The sequence below is a fragment of the Hippopotamus amphibius genome, chromosome 4, assembly GCF_030028045.1.
Source record: "Hippopotamus amphibius kiboko isolate mHipAmp2 chromosome 4, mHipAmp2.hap2, whole genome shotgun sequence".
Lineage (NCBI taxonomy): Eukaryota > Metazoa > Chordata > Mammalia > Artiodactyla > Hippopotamidae > Hippopotamus > Hippopotamus amphibius.
Genome location: NC_080189.1, coordinates 116,958,079 through 116,971,667, shown reverse-complemented (window position 1 = coordinate 116,971,667; position 13,589 = coordinate 116,958,079). Strand labels below are relative to the sequence as shown.

At 42.3% G+C, this 13,589-nt stretch overlaps 1 protein-coding gene across 2 annotated transcripts in view; it reads right to left on the bottom strand.

The window, feature by feature from the left end:
* Positions 1-13,589, bottom strand: part of CAMK1D (calcium/calmodulin dependent protein kinase ID) — a 386,176-nt gene that overhangs the window by 143,138 nt on the left and 229,449 nt on the right. The window lies entirely within an intron of this gene.

Here is a 13,589-nt window from a genome sequence, read left to right as displayed (position 1 = left end):
CCTTATGCAGACAATTAGATCCTTTGCTGAAATGGCATGCCTCACTTTTACACACCACATAATACTGTTTGAAAGGGAAATGGGATGTTTGGGAAGATTTGTTCTTAGTAAACCCATGGCGACTCCTAGCAACCACTCCAGTCTTTACTAAATAATTATAAACCATCTGCTTAATTTACTGTTCCAGAACTCTGCGGCACGTTGGAGTCAAACTTCCCTGTCTATACATCTCATAGTCTACCTTTTTCACGTTTGGAAAATTTGCCAACATCTCATACTGTTTCTTTAAATATTTCAACTGTGACTCTTCTGCAATAAGTGCAATTTCCTTAGTCCCCTGGCATGTAACATCTAAATCTAGTGAACTAATTTTATAACTTTCTTTAGGCCCCACTCACATAGCTGTTTTATAGATACCATTTACTGAGGGTTAACTACGTGTCAAAACTACACGAAGTATTTTTAAGGATTTAATTTAATATAGCAATCCTACAAAGTAACTATCATTCTCCCTACTTTTAAGAGAGGAAACCTAAGACCCCAAGAGGCTAAGAGAGTACTCCAAGGTCATACAACTAGTAATTGGAATTGCCAAGATTCTAACTCCCAAGACCCTGTTCAAGCACTTACGCTATAACTCCATATTAACTAAGTTATAATGAGAATATCAAACAGTTCACATAAATTCAGGGGTATCTGCATAGAATTATAACACCTAAAGTCTTAAATTTCATAACTAACAATACAATATCCACTTCTGAGGGGAGTGGGGCAGAGATTTGCTCACTATCCTGTAATCTACTGGAAGCTCTCAAAATACTTGGTTAAAAACATCCTGACAGATGAAATCCCAGCAGGTCAAAGTGAACCGGAGGGAGAGAGATTCAGAAGCAGAAGCAACAGCTAGGAGCCCAGAAACCATAACTAGGAAGAGCCCTGCATCAGCCTACATCTGCTGGTGTCATCAGCAGGGGGAATAAAGTGGACAGAGGAAAGGGGGGGGGTGCAGCTCAGCGACCAGCAAGTGGAAAGCCAAGCTTCTGTCAGCCTTGCACAGCGAAATCCCTGTAGGTCAGCACTCAGTCTCGCCAAAACACGGCCACGAGGCCCTTCAGACATGAGGAATGTTCACCCCCAAACAGCAATCCTTCCCAAAACGTGCCTAACTCAAAAGAATAATGTCACTAAAAGCAACTCTGTGACGAAAAGAACCTCACTTAATTTTAATCACTTAACTACCAGGCCCAAAGTAAGCACTGGCTGGGACACCTACCTACAGAGGGTAAAGGGCTTCGCTGGTAACCTACACTAAAATCTCCAGAGTCTCCAGTCATGGACAGAGGAGGGGAACAGAGGGAAGCAGGCCCAGGCAGAGAGAGGGAGAGAAAAGCTGAATGGGAAAACAGCATATGGGCACCCATGCAGACTTCTGCCTGCACGGTAACTGACAGCCAAGCAAGAAAACCCCAGAAAGAGCCAGGAAAACAATTTTAAAGTTAATTCATGCAAAAAAATTGAGCCAAATGCACAAACAGGCCCCATTCCAAACCCCCAAGCTGGAGAGAACATCAGGACCCAAAGGACAGGCATCTTATTGACTACACACTCTCCTATGAAATGATCATGACATCATTTCTCCCTCTGGTCTAATTCTCCAGGTTCAAGGAGCCACACATTTTGAACTCCATATAAAATGAGGAAAGTCAGGAAAACAAAAGAGAGGAGGAGAGAAAGGAAAATCCAACACTTTTTGCTTTTTCTCATCCTATCCGTGGTTCACTGATGGGAGGGGGGGAACCATGGCAGCAATTACGAGCACTAAGAAAATTATCAGAAGGCAAGGCAACAAAACACCTTACCTTTGTGTGGTCCTTGGAAAAAGTCACTTATCTACTCAAGTCAGGCCACAGAGGGTAAGAGATGGAAAAAAATAAAATCAGAATGGGCCGACAGGAGGCAAGCTGATTACTAGTGAAAGCAGAACAAAGATGGCGGAGGTATGGACTCGGCCCAGGCGCACAAGGTGGGAGTTACCTCAATGGGCCGACCAGCTTCCTGTCTGCCTCCCTCAAGCACTTCCTGGTTAACAGTCCAGGCCAAGGAGGTTCTCTCTCAGGGGAAAAGCAGGCCTCTCTCAGTCAAAAACCTAAAGGACTTCCACCATGCATCGCTCTTACTTTTTTCTAAACAGTCCAGAAAGTTTAAATTTCATTCACAAGAAAGACCCTACGGTTCTCTGGCATGGCAAATGGCCTCAAAAATACTTGAAGAACATTCTGACATCTTGGCAAACAGTCTTGCTTTTTCTAAGTAAACAGTTTTTTGTTTTGTTTTGTTTTTTTAAAGTAAACAAAATCATTTCCTCCTCTCTTGGGTCAGATTTTTTTCTTTCTTTCTCGTTATAAGCAGTGCAGGAAATAATGCTGAGAAAATCAGGATATTGTCAGTCACAAGGGAACGTGATGGAGTTGAAATATTTGCCAGATGGTATTAAAAAAATAATACCTTTCCTTTTTATAACTTAACAGGCACATTCACAGATGTTATCGCATTTCATTCTCACAACGACGCTACGAAGCAGGCATTATTATTCCTATTTTATAGATGATCACTCCCAGTTTATAATCACGTTGTCGTTCTCCCATCCTGCCTCCCGTCTTGCTCTCTTCCTCACCATTCTCCACGCTGTTTCCTGAGCCATAGTTCCACAACACAGAACTGACCAGATGTCTTAGACTGAAATTCATCAGTGGCTCCCCATAGTCCAGAATAAAGTGCAAACGACTTGACCTACAAGGTCCCGTGTTGCCTGGCCTTCACCTGTCCATTTCCATCTCATCCTCCACTGCTGGCCCACACCAGACCTTTACTGGACCCAGGCAGCTTTCAAACACCAAGGCACACCTTCCTCTCCGGCCACATAACGGTGCTCATTCCTCTTGTGTCTTCTTAAACTATACATCCTCCGAGACCCATCACCGTGTTCCTTGCCTCTTTCAGGATGGATTCCCTGTCCTCTGGGCCACCCCAGATCTTTTATCACCTTGTTTTTGTACATACTGCATTGCATCCGTTTGTATGCATATGTGTGTACATATCTAAATGGCTTTATGTGCAGAGAATAAAAGCCTAGAAGGATATGTGTTAAATTGGAAAATGAGTACCTCAAAAAGTGTGCTAGGAATGGGAGGAAATTTTCACCTTCCAGTTTTTCTTAACTGAGATTCTTCATCTGAACAGAACAGAGAAAAATGATTTGAGTGACTATTTTTTCATTTCTCCCAAGGATGCACCATACTAGTTGCACAGGAGAGAAAGTTAATTCAGTTTATACAATAAATGCTTTAGGGCATGTATTGATTCTCTCACTGAACCCAAGTGGAGGAAGGTTGATGGACTGTTGTACTGCCAGACTTTTACAAAGAGGTACTTTTTAAAAGGCTCTTGATCAAAATCATCAACAGCTGGCTCCCCAAAATGTATCCATAATTCTGGACACAAACAAACATTGATTAGTTTGAGTGCTCAAGCAATCAAGAGGTAGGCTTGGTCTCACCTCTGACACATCTAACTGCAAGATTTTGGACAAGTCATTAAATAGTTTCTGACCTGATTTCCTCATTTGTTAAGTGAACATTAACTTATGTGGTCTCGTTATTTATCTAAACACATACACACACATTCCTGTGCAGAAGTAAGAATATTTTATACACACACACGTATCATATTCCATACACAGAGAGATCTTGTCTATTGAGACTACAGGCCACCCCAGGAAAGACCAGAATTCAAAATCCAAACCCTCAAATCACCTTTCTTTGCTGCCAGCAGATGGGGCTGTAATCAACAGGACACTACTGAGCAAAAGACTTGTGTCTAAATCAACTACATCTTAAGAATTCAAGCCAGTATGGTTGTTTTCTTAAGGATTAAGTACCACATGTGATATTCGCTCATTTTGAAATGTTTTGCTTTGAATCCTTAAAAACAAACAAACAACAATTAAAACCTTGTGCACTGCTGACCATATTTTCAAACAAGCATTTCAGGCATCCTTAGTACAATGCAGGCTACGCAGGGTGGAGGCCTGGCCAGCATTTGTAGATAAGGAGGCAGGGCTGCAGCCTGTAATGGTACCACGGGAGGGGCACCAACAAGGCTGGCTCTGTCTCTAGGGGACAATATGTCAGTCACATCATTTTCCAGAGTCTTAGTTTCCTCATCTGGAAATTAACTAGGCAAACAGGATACTCCCTCAGGTCCTTTCCAACCCTAACAATCAATGAATCTATAAGGAGGCCAAGTATATTGAAGTACATATGAGTCCACAATGCTTGATTCTAAGCCAATATTCAGTGTTCTCTAGGAGACCACTGGCTACACAGAAACCTGGATTATAAGCCATGCTTCAACAGGCTCTTCTTTGTGGGTAAGTTTGTCACTGAGACATGGAAGAGAATTTGAGAGAAGAATCCATTCACATGGAAAAGACCTTCTTTTCCCTTTCCCATACTCAGCCTCTACAAGGCCCTGAACCAACAGAGAAAAGACCAAGCGATTTGTTCATGTTTATAATAACTCCAGAAATTCCAACCAAGGCCCGGTTGTCTTTAGTCCAAAGGAGAAATAAGTTAGGTCCAAATCAGTGCGGAAAAACCCAGTGTTTGGCACGTGCCAACACTCAGTGAATGTTGTAGAAGAATGGAAAAATGAATGAACGATTAATTCCAGCCTTCCTAAAATCTTACACACCAAAGACATTCAAAAGCTGGGCACCTGAATCAAAAAAGGTTAGAAGATTTCTCTGTATATTTCTTTCCTACTCCTATTACCACCCATGATAAATTACAGGTGGGTCTCAAAATCAGCTGTATGTTAGAATTACCTGAGGAGTTTTCAAATATATGATACCTGGATCCAGCCCTGGAGATTATGATTTAACTGGATTGGGAAGTGACCTAGACTTCTGGATTTTTTTTTTTTAATCCAAGTGATTCAAATGAACAGTTTGAGAATCACTGGTAAGTTACTGAGTTAATGAAAACCTTAGACGATGAGAAAGGATTTACCTTTAAATACTTGGCTGAATACATTTATCAGTATTTCATAATTGATCTGATTTAAAGGTAAGATTCAGGGTGTCCTGAGGATAAAGGTTCAAGGCTACTAGGCCAATATATTAGTCCTCTGGGAAAAAGAATATGAAAAATTAACAATTTTCAACTGGTAAAGGGAATGTGATTTCCTTCTCTGGATTTCTGGGTAACTTTCTGTCGAAGCATAATATACATTTCTCTGGATGTTTTAACATAAGAATAGACACCTTGGAGTCCTGAAGAACATAAGGCACTCACCTGCCTGGAAACAGAGATAAAGTCTTACAACTTTCATCTACTAGCTCCACTGATATGAAATACAGCCTCCAAAGACATCTTACAAGGGGAACCTCAGAAAGTGTGTTCCAGGTTCACTGCAGGTAATTCCAATGCAAATTGAGAAGCCACGCCCAGGTGAGCTCCTGTGATGACCTACAACCAGGTGCAGACGGCCTGGGCTGCATCTTGCAGCTTCATCACACACACCCTGTACCTGAGAATGAAGACAAGACACTGGGCTCACATTCAAGAAGTATCTTAGAGGCTTCTGGCTCTGAACACTTGTATTCATGTGAGTATAAAGGAAAGGGGACCAAGACAATGCGTTGGAATCTTGGGAAAAGGCATCACGTCCTTTTTCTTTCCTACCACGAGAGCCCTGTGCTTTCTCTGTGCTGGTACCCACAGTGAGGTCCTGTATCTCACAACTTGAATCCAGGACTCTGCCAAGTCCACAGGTGTCCAGAACGGCTCAGGGGCACGGCCCTGGCACAGCATAGCCTTCGTGCGGACACAGAGCCTGTGCTCCTTGCAGACAATGAAGCATTGGGGCCAGGGGAGCAGGATCCTGGGCGGCTCCCTAAATCTGCTGGGATATTGCGCTGTCTATTGATAAAGTGAGAAGCAAATTATAAATGCAAAGGATGGGATGAAAAAGAGTTAAGAAGGAAAAATAGGGATGGAGAGAAGTCTGCTTTGAACAACTGTGTCCCATCAGCTCTATTTCAGACTGAGGAGGATGGAACTTGTGCTGTAAAACATTCCCCACTGTTCTAGGAAAGTGCCCACATTCAGAGACAACGGCACAGAATCGCCGTTGCAGAATCGCCGTTGCAGAATCTTTAGCACATCCAGTAATTAACGACGCCACACAGCCCGCTCGGGTCAGCCCCGGGCTTCAGAAAATCAAGTGCATTCAATGGAAAAAAACAAAAACAAAAAACAGTGTTCAGGCACTTACATGGTGGGAATTCATGAGGGTGTCTGTGGCTGGTTGTGTGCTTTATATATATACTATACATATAATTTTAAAAAACACAGAGATAATCTCTATGAGTGTCTAAGGGCAACTGTCTTCTTTCTTGAGAAAGCAAGAATGAGTCTCTTCATAACGGAGATCAGAGGCACGATTAGAAAGAAGAGCATGTTGGACTTCCCTGGTGATGCAGTGGTTAAGACTGCACGCTTGCACTGCAGGGGCTGTGGGTTCAATCCCTGGCCAGAGAAGTTCTGCATGCTGTGCAGTGCAGCAAAAAAAGAAAAAAAAAAAGAAAAAAAGAGAGAACAGCATGTTTTGCTTTGTCGATGATTTGTTAAAAGGATGTATCTGATATATGCATTGCGTCTCCAAATCACAGTTTTATGGTAGATGGGTGTGAAACGCTGAGGCAGTTCAGAATTTATAGTTTTATGATGTCCTGCTAATAAAAGATGATAACCCAGGGCTGAGCGCCAGGGCTGTGAGCAAATTCTCAGGAATTATACTGCTCACAGATGGTGGCTCATAAACTAACTGCTATTCACCCAGCTTTCTATTCAGAGTTTAAAGGAGAATAAGTAAAGCAATTGTGCCGCGAGCGATAAGGCGATGGGAGAAGCCCAGCCACACGGTCGGTCCCTGATAACTACACAAGGTTAGCGCGGGAGGGGAGTGTGGCCGTCCCTGGGCTTCTCCGCTCAAGCAGAGCAGCTGATGTGCCCAGGTGGTGGCCACAGCCTGCAAGCCAAAGACGGAGGAAGGTGGGCCGGGCTGAGGTCATACAGAGACCACTGGGTGCATTTTAGGTGACTGCCTTTTTCAGAGCAAAGGCATGGAGATTTTTTTCCTCCAAGCACCCAAGAAGCTCAGTCCAATGGCCAGACTTCCTTGAGGTCACTTTGGACCCATGCTTACCAATCCGGTTTCCCCCAAATCCTCAGGTTCTCAATATTTTACAAACCATCATGAAATACAACTTTCACAGACCCAACGCTAATAGATACCAAATGTGAACACAGTGGAAACTACCAGCACGTTCCCTTCTGTTACCCTTGAGAGCATTTGTGACAAAAGTTATAAAATTGAACTTATACATTCATGCTGATAAAATACTACATTTCTTACCCATTTGTGCACTGGGGCTCTATATGTATAAGAATTTATTTTTTAAAACGGTTCTGCTATTTAAAAAAAAAAAGAAAAGAAAACAAAAGAGATAGGGAAAAAAGGAAACCAGTGCACTAAATAATACAAAAGTGAATAAAAAAGTTTCTTCCCTACTCTACCTAGAGAAGACTAGTATTATGAATATATCTTCAGATACAAAGGGAAGCCTGTCCTCAGAAAGCTATTCCCCAGGATGCTAATATTCTTCTTCCTGAATCGCTGGCCTCTTTAGAATTATTTTTTTAAGTTCTGCTAAAATTAGGAAAAAGCCAACCATACAACAACATAGACAGGTGGGGGTGAGGAGCTACACACACGTACACACATACACACATATATGCACCCACACACATACACACATTTTGGGACCACTCTCCTTAAGCCCAGTCTAAAGTCACATATAGTTGGGTCCACAGCGCTGGAGTTGCTATTTTACCAGAGGCTGGGGGCCAGCCAGAGCTGTGGAATACACTCTTACAGGCGCAGAGCCTGGCTGAATGATTTATCTCAGGGAAAGGATGCCAAGAACATTTGAGGGGTAAAGAAACAGAAAGAATAAGGGCCTGGGTGGAGGAAGGTGCAAAGCAGGCACGAAGTGGAGTCTGGATGGCTTCCCATCCCGTGATGCAAAACGAGAAGGCTGCCGAAGCCCCAGTGTGGATGTGAGCTGGTTAATTCGGGAGCCTTAGGGGGAAGCAAGCGCCAATGTGGGAATGAAGACTGGCAGTTCTAGGATCTTGCAATCAGGGTGTGGAGTCAGATGAACCATCTGGTAGTTTTCCCTCTTTCATCTTTTTTTTTTCTTCCCTCTTTTTTTCTTGGGGGGTGGGTGAGGGATGGGGCTGGCGGTAAACGAAGCATCTGAAGGTCTAACGTGGCTTCATGACAAATAAACACACAGAAGCTCGGCTTAACAAGACAGTCCGTCAGCTGTCACGATGAACCCTGCGCAAGAATGCCACCAAGTGCACGGCAGGTGGGGCAGCAGGGGAAGGGAAGGGCAAAGCACGACCTCTTACTGTCACCACTGCTCTTCCTCAAAGTTCACTGCATCCAAGAGTCCTTGGAAGAGCATCAGGGCACATTATTTGCAGAAAGCTGGCATAAAACTCACAGATCTAGACGTCATCAAACATCCAGAGAGTACCTACGGGTGCCGGACCTGAGGCCAAGCAGCGGGGACAGAAAGAGAAATAAAACAGAGTTCCTGAAACCCAGTGGCTCCCTGGCCAGCGCGGAAAGACAGATGTGTACGTAAACATCAGGATACGACACGGCCGACCTCCTGCCAGGGAGCCGGATGTGGGCGATGGAAGCACAGACTGCTGTCTTCTTCTGCCCCAGCACTCAGTAGGGCTGCACCCTGGGAGCTGACATGCACTCTGGGTGTTGGGAAGTTTGCCAGGCATAGAAAGATAAGGAAAAGAGTCTCCAGAGGAAGGGAACAGCATCTACAAAGAGACAGAAGAGTGATGTAGACCATGTTGGGACATAAGGATACTCAGATAGATGGGGGTCATGGGGGAGAAATCAATGAGGGTAGACTGGGGAAAATTATGAGAGGCTTGTTTGCCAGGTTCAGTAGAGTGGGTTTCATGCTAAAGAAACCAGGAAGTGGTATGCACGTGTCAAACTCCAGCTCCGAAAAGAGCACATGTAGTGTTCTGTTTCGCAGGAATATTTAAACATAGCCAACATTTCAGAACTATGAATGGAGCATAACCCTTAAAAACTGCAAATCACTGTGTTGTACACCGGAAACGTAATATTGTAAATACCTCAATTTAAAAGCTTACACAGGACTTCCCTGTGGCGCAGTGATTAAGCATCTGCCTGCCAATGCAGGGAGCACGGGTTCACGGGGTCAATCCCTGATCTGGGAAGATCCCACATGCCTCAGAGAAACTAAGCCCATGCACCACAACTGCAGAGCCCGAGTGCCACAACTACTGAGGCCCTCGTGCCTAGAGCCTGTGCTCCACAAGATAAGCCACTGCAATGAGAAGCCCTCGCACTGCAACAAAAAGTAGCCCCCGCTTGCCGCAACTAGAGAAAGCCTTCACACAGCAACGAAGACCCAATGCAGCCAATAAAAAAATAATTAAATAATTAAAATAAAATAAAAAAACTTACATAATATTGTAAATACCTCAATTTTTAAAAAGAGCAATACCAAAAGTAAATACATTAATAAATTACTTAAGCCATGTGGTGTAGTTCCTCATAAACCATGCTTGGAGTCCTAATCCTCTCTCTCTCCTACTGGTGGTGTCACTTTAAACATGAAATTTCACTTTCCTCCGCTTTTAATTTCCCTCATGGAAAGTTCATACGCACTTTCTTCTCTTTCATCATGAACAAGCGGAAGAGTCAATTTGACCACAGTGTAAATGTCTAGATTTCCTTGGGGACCGAGGCCAACGCAAGAGCTCTTAGTAGGTAATGATGGAAAGGTTGAAACTCTGCAAAATGTCAAGTTCGTGATGCTTTTCGCCAATAGTTTTTTTCCTCTAAAAGAAAAGAGAATTGTGAGAAAGAAAACAGTATCTGTCATGATCTGAGGTTTTGTTCTTCAGAGTCTTCCTACATCTTCAGAATTGGGATACCATTGATGGAATATTTCTGATTATTAAAAAAAGAACAAAACACTGTTGATATTGGAAAGAACTTTTCCTCTTCATCAACCACCAACACTTGGAATAGAGAGAGTGCCAGCTACTTGATGGGATTTCTGATAAAGTTTCCATGGGCTCCAACACATAGCCTCTGGTCATGTGTCAGGCCAGCCTCTCTCTCCTTTTAGAGACACATCTGTCTGTTCTTTTTTTCTTAACTGTTGTTCAAACTTGGTACCTAATAATAACACTAAATGAAGGTCAAGGCAGTGGACCTCACAGCTGCCTCTCTGTATTAGTGTGAACTTAAACTCAGCAAAGCACAGATCTTAAGAGATATTGAATAGACATAGGGCCTCAAAATGAACACTGGCCTCTCACCTCCAGAAATACAGGACAAGACTCTGCAGTGGAGATTAGACCAAGTAAACAGACCAAAAACCCCACGTAAAATAAAGCATGCACATTTCCAGCTCTTACCCAGTCCCTCTAAAACACCATTACTAGGCCCATGGGGCCTCGGAATGCTGTATATATTTTACAGTTTCTGGCAATTCTGATCATTAGCCAAGTTTGGTACCCAAGGCCCTAGCCAGCCCTTCATTTACAGATGGGAAAATTAAGTGACTACACCTCAAAATGCTCTGCCGGTTATGATGACAGTGTGTCCTGGATATAATTTTTTTAATATTCTATGGAGAAACAACTTCTGTGTAAATGAAGTTATAAATGAAAACAACACCCTCTGAAATAACACATTCTACCTCCTTCCAGATTTGAATTTTGAATTCTGGAACTCCTTTCATGGTGGCGGCAGGGGGGATTCCTGGGGTCAAAGTCGAGGGCACACACCCTGGGTGGGACATCTCCTAGCTCATGTGTCCTTGACCCTGAAGAAGCCTCACGCCAAGCACACGGCACAGGCCAGGCTGGAATCCAGTGAACCAGAGCTCCTTCTACCTAAGTTCAGACTAGAACTGCTTGTGAAGGGCCCCAAAGAAAGCAGTCTCCCCCTCTCTCCATATATGTATATATTCATATATGTAAATACATCTGTCCATTTTCACAGAGATGGATTTTCTACAAAGCATCACCATACAGGACATTTTCAAGGAAACCGCTATATGTGTCTAGAGTAAAAGAGATCAGCACGGCAAAGGATAAAGAATTTCCGAAGTGTTAAAGTAACACTTTCCTACAATTTAGTTGGATTTTGATTTTGATTTTTTTCTTCCTTGTTCAGTTCCATATTTTTTTGTAACAACTATCATTTACTTAGAGCTATCTATGTGCGGGACCCTGGGCTGATCACATTTCATTTCAATTACTGAAAATGCTAGGGGAGGGACCTATTATCCTTTTTACAAGAAAGGTAATTGAGATTTAAGGGGATTGGGTAATTGGCCCAAAATCAGTTAAGTTGGAATATCTTGAATTTAAACCCATGGCTGTCTCACTGCTAAGCTCACTACTTCCTACTATAGTAACTGCTTTGGAAAGGAAAGTATGAATGTATTCCTCCACATTTCTTTAAGATAAGTAAATTTTTCCAGAGAGAGAGAAGTCTTACTATCTCTGTAACATTATAACAATATTAGTTACATGACTACCTTTTTTTTTTTTTCTTTTTCAAATTTCTATTCTCTGTAATGGTGATCAGAGAGGCTTCTTTAGAACTACACAAGTCAGACAGGAAGAAACTATGATTATTCAGATGAAAGAATATTAAAAAATTCTCACGGATATTGCAGGAAATTACTCTCCTAATATCCTTGAAAAAAAATCTTTTAAAATCAATTATAAGAATGCTTTACACTTCGGAAACCATCTCCCAAACTGAGACTTGAGTTTTTACCCAGCTTCTGGATAAAAATAATTAACAGAATAAGCCAAAGAGTAAGTAAGTTTTTCTCACAGAAATTTATTTTTTCTTCTGTGGAAGATACTAAATAGAAGCTATTTACAATGTTGCAATCTCTTACTAAAAAACTAGACATGTATGAGAAAATTACAGAAATTCTCCAAATAGTATGAAAATAATTTAAATAAAGTCAGAAAGCCTCATGATGAAAGTGGATAAATAAACATTTCCTTAGGAACGTTTACAACATAGGCAGCATTTTTAGATAAACTGCTCATAAGTTATTTTTTGGAAACTCCGATGGTGTGATGGATACCAGGTTGCCTCCCATTAGCCATGTAACTCCTTCCTTCGTGAAGTTCTTGCGTTTTCACTTGGTCTCCATCATTTCCACACAGCTTGTGCCTTGGGGAAAGTTAACTTTACCTGGCAGTAAGATCAGAGCATTTGGCTCAGGCCTTGGACAAGGAAGCAACTGATCTTGAAGTTGCTGGCAGCCATCACGGGACCACAAGAAGGAACTAACTATAGGATGACATTGCGGAGAACAGAGCAGAGAAACCAAGGAGGGGAGAAACCAAGGTCTTGATCTGGGTATTATTTTACTGAATGAAACCAAATGTAAGTCAGCCCTATCTTTGGAGGATCAGACACATCAACCGATTTCCCTCCTTGGCTGTTTAAACCAATTTCTAATACAAGCCTTGTTTTCTGTCGCTCACGATCAAATGCATGCTAATGGATACAGTGGGTCCAGCAAATGAAGACGTTCATATATTTCTAACTTACCCTGTAAGTGTGAACAAAAATAGAAGTCTGTTACATATCTAGGTTTAGCAATGAACTTGAAAATGATAGCATTTCCTTAATAACAAATATATCATTGTTATTCGTCCCAACTAAAAATAGCAGGGGATAAACGGTTGTTCCGTCAAACAGAGTGTGGGAAAATGTTCGCTGCTCTTCATATACTTCACAAAAATGTGTATCCATTTAAAAATGTGAAAAGTATAAGGAAGATAGAGGAGAATACAAACTTTGGAACGATTCTGAGAGATCTGAGACACATGGTAAAGGTCAGAGGCTAAAAAATGACAGCTTTCCAAAAGAAAAGGAACGGACTTGAGCCATTTGTGAAGATTATTCAAGCTTCACACAATCCCACTTGGATTTCTGCGTATTCTGCGAAATCCAATCCTAACACAGGAAATTTCTACAGGAGCCATTTGACACCATTTCCACCTTCTTCAGAGATAAGGAAGAGATCCACTGAAGGCAGCTTTAGAGGGATATTAACGGGAAATTAATATCAACGTGTAACGGGCTTATGAAAAAACAACGAGGAAGGTCATTTCTCTGTGGAGTTACACAAGATGTGAATCAGAGCTTGCAATGCCCGCAGGGAAAAATCTATAATTTAGTGCAAAAGGCCTGGAACTCCTTCAGAATCAGACGGAAGATTCCACACTGAGAGGTCACTAAAATTCCAGGGGAAGCTCCAAAGCTCGATGCCTGAGAGGAACCAGGAACCCCAAGGAAAAGGTGAGAGAAGCCACACACTGCGGAAGCAACAACCGAGGGAGGAAAGGAGG